Below are 11,726 nucleotides of genomic sequence, written 5' to 3' on the forward strand. Positions count from 1 at the left end.
AAAAAACTAACTAATATGGGTACAAGTTAAGGAGAAAAGAACTGAATACTACCAACAAGATTGAAGTAAAAAAAGAAATAATAGTAATAAAAGAAGAAGCAACATTAAACAAAATAACAAAGAAAGCTAATACCTAACTAACCTGCGAAATGAACGGGTTAAATCACTTATCGTACTTGGGAGATTGCTTGGAAACTCTTTCTTACGTTAAGCATAGCAAATTATTATTTTCGATTGACAACTTTAATCCCATGTATGTCTATGCTGCACAATCCTCAACACTTCTTGTACTTTGAGGGATCCCAAGCGTCAAGATGAGTCCCCAATCGTCGTGAAGGACTGGAGAGATAAATTATGTAGCCAAAATGGTAAAAGAAAGCTGTTGGTTGCCTGCAACTTTCTACAACGGTAATTACGCCTCAAGCAAGATTTAACTTCTCTCATATGACTCTAGGATGGTTCTGGGGTGGATGCTTGGTTCTCTTAGCCTGTAGACGAAGTGGAGAGTGCATTGGAATCGTGGGATGCAGATCCTTAGCACATGGGAGACGTAGGAGGAGTTATGCCAATGTTGTGCATGGCTTAGGTGATGGATTCTGACATAATGTTGGTGATCTCTCAAGTTAGGGGATGAAGAAGAGAAAGGAGGGGTTGTCTTGGACGTGGATGAGTGAAGGTTGATGATGCTTGGGGTGTAATGGGGGTATTCTTTATACTAGTGAGTATAGAATAATTGCTTTAGGTTTTCTTGTGTATCTAAGATGTGAGAAAAAGGGTGGTATTTATAGATTTTTTGAGAGGAGAATGGAGGGCTGAGATGGGATATAAGGGAGATCAATGGCTGATGCTTAAATGGTTTTTGGAGGGAGATTGATTGAGAGAATGGGTTGTCAAGACAGCTTTGTGAGAGATTCTCTCAATCAATCTAGACAAAGAGTGAAAGATTTCACCAATTTACCTAAATTGGTCATTCCAAGTTTAGGTGATTTGCTTGATTGATTAGAAGCTATAGCTGGTCAAATCTTAGATTTTTAAGATGTTTCTAGAGGTTGAGGAGAAGCTTTGGTCGTGGAATGCCCTAGGTTTGAAGTTATTGTGAAGAGGATTCTAAACGGAGGGCTCGGATCAATTCTAGTTTCGGGTCTCAAGATGGAGGGGCTAATGGTGTCGGAATTGGACGATCTTCGTACCGTTGGACTCGAAATTTTGAGTTCTATCCATCTACAGGTTTGGATTTCAGGTTTTCTGGGGTTTAGGATTTAGGATCAGAGATGATCCCAATTGGACGATCATAATCGGTTATAGTTTCAAGTCTTGAGATGAAGGGGTAAGCGATGTCGGATTTGGGTGATCTTGGTGTTGCTGGATTTGGATTTTTGGGCTCTACGTACCTATGGTCTTAGATTTTGGATTTGATGTAAAATGAGGATTATGATCAAAATGACTCTGATTGGACGATCGGAATCGATTCTGGCTTCGGGTCTTAGGATGATGGGGTAGATGGTGTTGGACTCAGGTGATCTTGGTGTCGTTGGGTTCAGATTTTTGGGATATACGTACCTATTGTCTCGGATTTTGGATTTGATTTGAAATGAGGATTAGGATCAAAATGACTCCGATTGGAATCGATTCTGGCTTCGGGTCTTAGGATGATGGGGTAAATGGTGTTGGACTTGGGCGATCTTGGTGTCGTTGGATTTGTATTTTTGGCTCTACATACCTATGGCCTCGGACTTTGTATTTGATGTGAAACGAGGTTCAGGATCAAAATGACTCCGATCGGATGATCAAAATCGGTTCTGACTTCGGGTCATGGGATAAAGGGGTAAAGAGTGTCGGATTTGGGTGATATTGGTGTCATTGGGTTTGGTTTTTCGGGCTTACGTACCTATGGTTTTGGATTTATGATTTGGTGTAAAATGTGGTTTAGGGTCAAAATGGTTCTAATCGAACGATCAAAATTGGTTCTGGCTTTGGGTCTAAAGATGAAGGGGTAAACAGTGTCGAATTTGGTTGATATTTGTGTCATTGGGTTTGGTTTTTTGGGATCTATGTATCTATGGTTTTGGATTTCTGATTTGGTGTAAAATGTGGTTTAGGGTTAAAATGACTCTGATCGGATGATTGGAATTGGTTCTGGCTTTGGGTCTAAAGACGAAGGGGTAAACATTGTCGGATTTGGGTGATATTGATGTCATTGGGTTTGGTTTTTTGGGATCTATGTACCTATGGTTTTGGATCCTTAAGGCTCCAACTTTTATAAAATTCCAAAAATACCTCCAGGTCAACCACATGGTTAGATGAAGCATGCTAGCATATACAAGTGTGAAACATGGTCAGCTCACATGAAGTCTATGTCCAGGTGTGAAACGGACTCCTAGTTACGTAGGCCCACGGTAACTAGCCTATATAAAGGCATCGCCTCCAGCCTCATAAGGTATGCGTGATTTAGCTCTCTACTAGCATATACAACATTCTAGTTCTCTACAAGGTACTCTTTGCTAACTTAAGCGTCGGAGTGCCCACACCGGGAAAACTCCCCAGGACCTCTGATACTATGCTCTTGTAGTTTGACTCGGCCATGCAGGAGACTGACATCCGAGTTGCCTTCCACTAGGGAGTGATCAGATCGTGCATCTTCAATTGGCACCATCTATGGGAACAACAACAAAAAGCCTAGTTCTCATCCTCTTTGCACTTTCACCAATCCAATGGCATCTTCAAGCAGTGCCAACGTCAACAACAACATGCAAGTCACTAGGGGGCAAGAGTAGCATGCCATCCAACTCAAAGTGCCTTCAATGACCATCAGGCAGTTTACTGTGCCCCTAAATATGCTCGGAGTGCCAGTAGTGCCGAACTCATCCTTCCCACTGCATCAGGTGAGCACCCCTCTCCCCGTGGTCGAGCCGTCAATGGTTCCTACAGGGATCGATGTGAAGCAGTTCAACGAACTGGTGTAGTACATCTACAAAATGACTCTTCAGATGTGGTCATGGAAGGAAATGTTCCCCGCTTTCATTCCGCCACAGTAGCCACAACCACCCCTACAGAATGCGAATGTGAACTAGAATCAACAATAGAACCCCCAAAATCAATAGAACATGAACTAACAACAGAACCAACACCAACAAAATGTCAATCAGAATAACCAGTAGCTGGGCGTTAGAAACTAGGACCAGGTCCCAGAACTACCTCGTCACCCTGACAACCGGAACCAGATCCCAGTAGAGGAGAACAGTAGACCTACGACACCGGTAGAAACAGAAGGGAATAACACCATTGACCAGTAGAACCAACACCAACAAAATGTCAATCAGAATAACCAGTAGTCAAGTGACCAATAGCTCGGCGTTAGAAACTAGGACCAGGTCCTGGAACTACCTCGTTGCCTCGACAACCGGAACCAGATCCCTGTAGAGGAGAACCGTAGAGCTATGACACTAGCAGGAACAGAAGAGAATAACACCACCGAGGTGTCGAAGAGGAGATGTCGTAGACGCTCACATTGCAGTGCTGAGAAGAGCCACCTTGCACCCACCAACAAGCAAGAGGTTGAGAAGGAGAAGAAGGGTGAGGTCAGCTCAGTCATCGCGTAGCCAGAAGCACCACGCATGACCCGGCCCTCACCATTAGCACCTAAGATCATTATGGCTCCACAGCCTAAGGACTTTAAAGCCCTAATCCTGGAATTGTACGATAGTACTACTGACCCAGTGGACCACATTGACAGTTCCCAAGCCCTAAATGCAGATTCACGGGGAAAATGACGCGAGCCTTTGCATGGATTTCTCCACCATGTTTAGAAAAATAGCTTGGATGTGCTATTCAGGATTGCGAACAAGCTCAATAAAGAGATGAAGTCAGTTCACGGACCATTTCACCACACACTTTGCCACCAGCGAAAGGTTCCCTAAGTCTGTGACCTGCCTCTTGAATGTTGTTCAACGACTTGATGAGACACTTTGTGACTACATTAAGCGGTTCAATCTCAAGCATCTCCATATTCCCAACCTCGACCCCATTGTACAACTTATTATGGCGATGAACAGCGTACGCCACTCTGACTTGCGCTGGCAGATTGAGTTAAGGCATTCCTCACCAAAGAGGACAAGTTTACAAAGGTGAAGGAGGCGTTAGGATCCCAGTTTGATCTACAACAGTCCGGGGAGAGGAAGAGACTAGAAGAAGAAGCAGGGAGTAGCAAGCTGTAGTAGAGAAGCAAGTTGCCAAAGAGAAGCTGGTCACCCCGTTGTAGGCGAAGCAGATCTCCAAGAAAGAGTAGATCACCACACCGGAGTTCTGGATCAGGCTGGCGATCTAGAACCCCACTAGTCCAAACCCGGAGTTACACCGCCCTGAATGCAAAAGGGGCGATATATTGATGCAGATAAAAACAACCGAGTATGTGAAATGGCCCCCTAGGTTAAGAGGTGACTCTGCCAACCGTAACCCAAACAAGTATTGTCACTTCCATCATGATATCGACCACGACACAGAAAGTTGTCAGAATCTCAAAGATGAGATTGAGGAGTTGATTCGTTATAGATACTTGAGAGTTCATTAAGTGTGACGATAGAGATGCCTGGCGTACCGACCAGTCCAGAGAAGCCCCTGAATTGAGTAGACAAAACGATCATGACCACCCACCTTAGGATCCACCACCACCAGAGAGGCCGATATGTGGAGTGGTGAACATGATCACAGCAAGCTCCATTGTAGCGGGGCATAGCACTATGGCGGGTAAGAACTCAAGCCAGGAGCTTGAGCAAGAGGATGAGAACCTGCCAAAGTGCCCTCGGGTGGAGGAGATCATCTACTTCACTGAGGATGATGCTCGCGGGATCCAATATCCGCACGATGATGCCTTCATTATCAAAATGATCATTAATAACTTCGAGGTAAAGCAGATTTTGGTTGACTCCAGAAGTTTGACAGTTATTCTTTTCCTGGAAGCGTTTGAGAAGATGCAGCTGGAGTGAAAGGACCTGCAACCAGTGGACATACCCCTCGTCAGCTTCAATAGAGACGTGGTGAAGCCTTTGGGCAAAACCAAAGTGCCAATCACGGTAGGGTTGGAGCCCAATGTAGTCTAGTTCAAGCACATTTTCTTGGTGGTCGCCACCCCATCCCCTTACAATGCAATCTCAGGATGGCACATCTTGCATGCACTTCATGTGATGGTGTCGACCTATTATCTCTTGATGAAATTCCCGACGAGGTATGGGGTAGGGGTCATGCAAGAAAACCAGTTAGAATCTCGGAAGTGCTATGTCGCAGCTTTGAAGGGAAAACCAAAGATGACAGATGATGTTGAGTTGTAGCCGCCCCTCGAGCATGTTAGACAGTGTATGCCCTTTAGCTTCAATCAGTTTGATGTACCGACACAATTATTGTAAATGAATAAAAGTACATTGTTGTTTCATGTTGATTATTGGTATGTTTCTGTGAAATTTACCCCCTTAAACTGGACACTTATGAGACTCGTGTTAGTTTAGAATGTTCTCAACCATTGGATAGACTTGGGGAATTTATCCTACCAAGGCTGACACTAATGTGATGCCAAAGAAGTTGGGGCAACTTGTTTCAGCTTCTAGGGTTAGACCAGAAGCACATGTAGTATGTGTTTGTTTAAAGCACTGAACTCAGACCATTTTCTAGTTATGCCCTAGACCTTGGAGACTGATGGCCAAAACTGTAAAGTTACACATAACCCGTAAACTTGATTATGGTACTATATTGGGTGTTGGATCGAGCTATCTTTGATATGCCAATCAGTGAGATCCTTTTGGGGTCAAAACCTGGGTATGTAGAGGCAGTTTGAGAATTCACTCGAGTGGGTGATCATAGTGATAGGATCAGCCCCTTTTCGGACAAAGTGAATGATCGGGACTGCACTCTCTTTGATGGAAACCAAAACTGCCAGTAGTGGATTTCAACCGTGCTTGAAATTTGTTTTGCAAAATATATTTATATGATATATAAATATATTTATGTTTCAAGAAAAGTGTTTGCAAAAGGTTTTAATTCTTGGGACCCATCTGAGTAGAGAGTCTGACACTATTGCACCTTGCAGTCAGTGGAGAGGTCCATCATTGTCGGGCAGTGTTTGATCATTGTGGGCTGAGAGGTTAATTGTAAGAGACCATTAAGAGTTGATTACTTGATGGGCTATATCTTACTTAAGTCCATTATCCTTGGGCCTTCAAAGGATGGTTGGATTCAATGATCATTTAGTTGTAAATGGTGAGCCCTTTTTGAGCCTATACTGATGAGCTTAGGGGTTCATTGCATTCAATAGTGAATTTGGCTAGGCCTATTCACAGAGGCTGGGCCGAACCCACATGGGCTTATGTGACGTCCTTGTTGGGGTCCCACGCCATACAAACTAAAACTAAAGGGGCCAACAACACTCTTGGGATGTGAGTCAATTAGTTAATGGGCCTAAAGCATGTGATTAATATGATTAATCAAGTGGTTAAATGACTGCTTAAGTTGTCATGTGACTTGGGTGAATATGGGTTTGGAGCACCCATTCTCATAAGAAGATAAGACCTATCCACTGATAGAGTCTAGATCCAAATAAATATTTGGATTACAAACCTCCTAATTCAATTAGGAGTGGTGCTTCTTAAGGATTAAGAAAAGAGAGATCGAACTGCTTCAGATCACTCTCTGCTTTCAGTTCTCTCTCTCTGCTCTTGCCGCCCAGAAACCCTAGTTCGATCTCCAATTCTTGGGACTGATCTTGATCAGTTCTATCTCTGAATTTTGCAATAAAATTGCAGAGAAAAACTGTGCTCACCTCCCTTGTTCGATCCATATAGTTGAATTGCAGTTTTGTTGAAAACTATGTTGCTGAATCGGCTCCACTCCAAGCTACGCCATCTTCAGTAGAAGCTGATTTTGGGATTCAATTTGGGCATGAACTACCACTTTGGGAGCTATATTTGTGGAATCCATATCATGTATACATCTCCCTCCTTTTGGTTTCAAATTTGATCCAGTTTCGGTGCAAGAATGATCCTAGAAAAATGCAGTTTTTCTGAATGATCCTAGAGTATCCATATCATGTATTATACTATTCTCTTGCAGTTTAACCCGACCATGTAGGAGACTGAAGTTCGAATTGCCTTCTAGCCGGGAGTGATCGGATCACACAACATCAAGAAAAATTCAATCCAATATATTCATGCAAATAACTCTAAGCATTCACATGGTTGATATAAAACAGGAGTAACACATTAATAAGAAAAAATTAAATTTAGGTAGATTTGGTGTGTCCGGAAGTGTGTCGTTAGCCACTTCGGAATGCCAGTTTTAATATTTATAAATTTACCGTTTCTCACAAAAAATATAAACGTAGTAAATGGGTGAGAATGGGTTGTATCCATAGGGAAGCAATGGAAAAATAATTACGTACTTAGATCCAGGAGAGAGAACACAAAGGGGAGCTGCAGAAATATAAAATTAATTAATTAAAAAGAAAAAAATGGAATTCATTAAAACCAAATTCGAACAGTACTGAGAATAACAAGTGCATAAAAATAAATAATAGAGACAAATAAAGAAAAGGAATGAAATAAAAATGTCTGAGAATCCGATCAAAGGTAGCAGTCTCTGGATCTTTCCTTCGACCCTCGAACTTCTCGAGCTAGGCCTTCCGTCTTACCTGGCCGAATTTCATATCTGCAGAAAAGAAATAAAACCCAAATTAAATCTAATAAAAATAAATTTGCAAGAAGGAAAAAATAAAACTGGAAATTAAAGAACATAAAGTAATTCTAAAACTGAAGAAAAAATGGATGGGATTCAAATCCAAAGGTGGCAGTAGTGGTGTTGGCGAACTACAAGTAGGAACCCCTCCTCTTGCCTAGGCATCCTCCTCTTCCTCTACCCTTAAACTTCTCAAGATCAGCCTTCCTTCTTACCTGGGTGAATTGATCAGCCCCTTCTACAGGGCCCCTAGGACACTTTTTATAGAAGGGTGGACACAACTGGAAATAGGGAGAAAGATAGGGGCGGTAGCTGGGATTTAGCAAAGTTAGGGATGCCTTAGGGTTTCTATTGGATGGATAAGATGGCTTTGGGGTGATCCTATGGCTGAGAATGAAAGAAGAGGGCACCCAATATTATGTAGGGTTGAGATTTGGGCACCCAGAAATGGAGGGTGTAGATTAGAACATCTAGGGTTGAAGGGTTAAGATTAAAAGAATAGGTGGCGCCCTAGATTGAATGGTTGGGATATAAGGTGGAGGGAGTGGCTGAGATTTAATGGTAGAGGAGTTGAATGGTGAGGATTAGCAGAATAGGTGGTGCCCTAGTGTTTAAAAGCTACAAAGGAGAGCCCTAAAATGGATAGTGGAGATTAGAAGGAGTGAATGGTGGAGATTGCAAAGCTGGGGGTGGCTAGGGTTTGCTAAGGAGGAAAAGAATGGGTTAAAAAGGCTCCCTAGGATTTGCTAAGGAGAGGGGAGCATGGCCATACAATAGGATGGGCATCAATTGGGTTTAGCAGATAGGAGGTGCCCTCTTGTTCTCAGTTTTTTACAAAAACACCCCTCTCTCAGCTGGTCTTCACACCAACTTCCCAAAAACTGCACTTCAGCCTAGAAAACTTCCCAGTATTCTACATAATTTGCACAGAGACCCTCAAAGGTCACATAATTGATTTTAACTGGGAAAAGGGTACACTTTGACTACTCTAAGGCCAAAAATACTCCTGAATTGATGCTCTTAAGGCATCAACATGCAGAGTTATCACACCCCCCAACGTAACCATTGCTAGTTACTTAGCAATGCAGCCTTAAAATTACACTGAGTATATAGATCTTTCCCATTACAAGGTCATCCCTAACAAAATTAATCAAGCATATGGATTCCAGCATTCTCAAACTCTATATAGATTGGTATTGGGCTTTAGGGGTAAAACTGTCTTATTTTGAATATTATAGAAACATGGCTTAACAATCTTATTTACCCTTCCATTTGCAGACTGTCTTGATAATCTGAGATTGATTTTAAAATTAGACATATATTCTTCTTATCAATTTTTTACAGTGGATTTCTACCCCTGATGATTTGCACACTTAATTCTATTGTTACCTTCCACCGGTTAACACGAATTTTGACACTTGCCTTAGGTGAAGAGACCCGGTTACTAAGTGTTAGGTAAGTGTCTTTGGCATTCCCTTTTTTGTTTGACACGAATCTCGACACTTGACTTAGGTGAAGAGACCCAGTTACTAAATCTTGGGTGTCCATTGACCATTTATTCTCTATCTCTTTCTCTTCTTACTTGGGTAAATTGACCAACCCCTTCTACAGGGCCCTTGGGACCCTTTTTGTAGAAGGGTGGACACAACTGGAAATAGGGAGAAAGATAGGGGCGGCAGCTGGGATTTAGCAAAGTTAGGGATGCCCTAGGGTTTCTAATGGATGGCTAAGATGGTTTTAGGGTGATCCTATGGCTAAGAATGAAAGAAGAGGGCACCCAATATTATGTAGGGCTGAGATTTGGGCGCCCAGAAATGGAGGGTGTAGATTAGAACATCTAGGGTTGAAGGGTTAAGATTAAAAGAATAGGTGGCACCCTAGATTGAATGGTTGGGATATAAGGTGGAGGGAGTGGCTGAGATTTAATGGTAGGGGAGCTGAATGGTGAGGATTAGCAGAATAGGTGGTGCCCTAGTGTTTAAAAGCTACAAAGGAGAGCCCTAAAATGGATGGTGGAGATTGCAAAGCTGGGGGTGGCTAGGGTTTGCTAAGGAGGAAAAGAATGGGTTAAAAGGGCTCCCTAGGATTTGCTAAGGAGAGGGGAGCATGGTAATATAGCAGGATGGGCGCCAACTGGGTTTAGCAGATAGGAGGCGTCCTCCTGTTCTCAGTTCTTTACAAAAGCACCCCTCTCTCAACTGGTATTCAGACTAACTTCCCAAAAACTGCACTTTAGTCTATAAAACTTCTCAGTATTCTACATAATTTGCACAAAGACCCTCAGAGGTCACACAATTGATTTTAACTGGGAAAATGGTACACTTTGACTAATATAATACCGAAAATACCCCTGAATTGATGCCCTTAAGGCATCAACATGTAGGGTTATCAAGAGTCATTCATATGGAAATGAGAACACATTAATAAGAATAATGGAGAAAATTTCTATCCAACATATTCTAGCAAATAAGTCTAAGCAGTCACATGGTTGACCCAAAATACAAACAAGAGTATAAAACATTAAAAAGAAAATTTTAATTAGGTTCAGATAGAGGCATTCACATGTTAATGAGAACATAGTAATAAGACTGGAGAAAAAAATTCAACCTAATATATTCATTTAAATAAAAGTCTACGCATTCACATGGTTTATCTAAAATACAAATAAAAGTACAACACGTTAAAAAAATACTTAGGTTCACATGGATATGAGAACACATTAATAAGAATGTGACAAAAAGAATCAATCCAATTTATTCACGAAATACAATACAAGTTATCAAATGAGAATACATGGAAATGAGCAAAGATGAAACCACATTAATAAGGAGTTTAAGCATTCAATTTAGTGCAGCACATTCACAATAGAAGTTGTCAAAAATTCAATTTAATATAACCATGAAATAGGTCTAAGTAATAATAAAAAATTTGGAATGGGGCAAAATGGATCATGTATAAGGCATATAAAATGGTGGACTGAAATAAATAACTGCATAATCATTCCATGGAATTTGATCCGAAATAAACAATTCCATAATTATTTACAGTAGTTAACAAATATTTTTTATAGGAAATGGTAAGAAATCCATAAAATCATGTATTCTTAGGAAATTGTAAGAAATTAGTAATGGAGTAAACCATAATGCATTAAATCCTAGTGCGTTAAACCCTAAACCCTTAGCCCAATCCAATAAACCCTAATCACAAAGAACAAATGGAAACATTTGACCTAACATTGAAGACAAGTAAAGATTTGTACAAGAAAAAACTAAAAATACCACCAAACAATAAATGGGTATCAGTGGATTGTACCTCTAAAAATCCCAAAATCAGCTGGTTCTTCTTCCATCTCTGAAACACTAACCAAACATGAAAATGGTAGATTAGAAACTAGAAGAGGTGGGGAGAAGAAAGATGAGAAAGAGAAAAAGAAGAAGATGAAGGAAGAACATGAGAAAGAGAAGAAGAAAGAGTAAAGAATGCTTACCTAGGGTTCGTTCTTTGGGGATTCTTCACTGTCTGAACCTCTACCACTCAAAATAAGATGAAAATGGGAGATTGGGGATGAGACCCAACAGTTAGATTTTTTTTTTATACTAAAACAAGAAAGTCTTACTTTTTTCTCCTTTTTGATTTTTTTATTCCATGTCATTTTTGAAACAACAAATTAAAGACTCTCATTTCCCCTTACCCCTTAAAAATCTCTCTCTCTCTCTCTCCCTCTCTCTCTCTCTTTCTCTCTCTCTCTCTCCACATTCTAAATACATGCATTTAATTTTTCATCAATGTATTAAAATATTAATGTTTAAGTTAAACCTATTTTTTCAAAAATATTTTAAGTTAAAACTTAAACATTGAAATAAGATGAGTAAACAATATCTACCATACTAATAAGAGAAAATATATATAATACATTAATATAAATCATAAAACCAAAGTAATAGATTTTAATAATTAATTAAAAATATTATTATAATTATAAATAATATTTTTATATCATCATTATAAAA

General features: G+C 40.6%; 1 long non-coding RNA gene across 1 annotated transcript; it reads right to left on the reverse strand.

Annotated features, from left to right (window-relative positions):
• Positions 1 to 7,437: 7,437 nt before the first annotated feature.
• LOC148790796 (uncharacterized) lies at positions 7,438 to 11,305 on the reverse strand. The gene is made up of 3 exons (XR_016077287.1): positions 11,204 to 11,305; positions 11,029 to 11,075; positions 7,438 to 7,689 (listed from the first exon to the last, which is right to left on the reverse strand). It is a non-coding gene; the product is annotated as an uncharacterized LOC148790796 (long non-coding RNA).
• Between the last annotated feature and the right edge of the window lie 421 nt (positions 11,306 to 11,726).

The sequence above is a fragment of the Nelumbo nucifera genome, chromosome 6 (genome assembly GCF_055504915.1).
Source record: "Nelumbo nucifera cultivar China Antique chromosome 6, China Antique-T2T, whole genome shotgun sequence".
Lineage (NCBI taxonomy): Eukaryota > Viridiplantae > Streptophyta > Magnoliopsida > Proteales > Nelumbonaceae > Nelumbo > Nelumbo nucifera.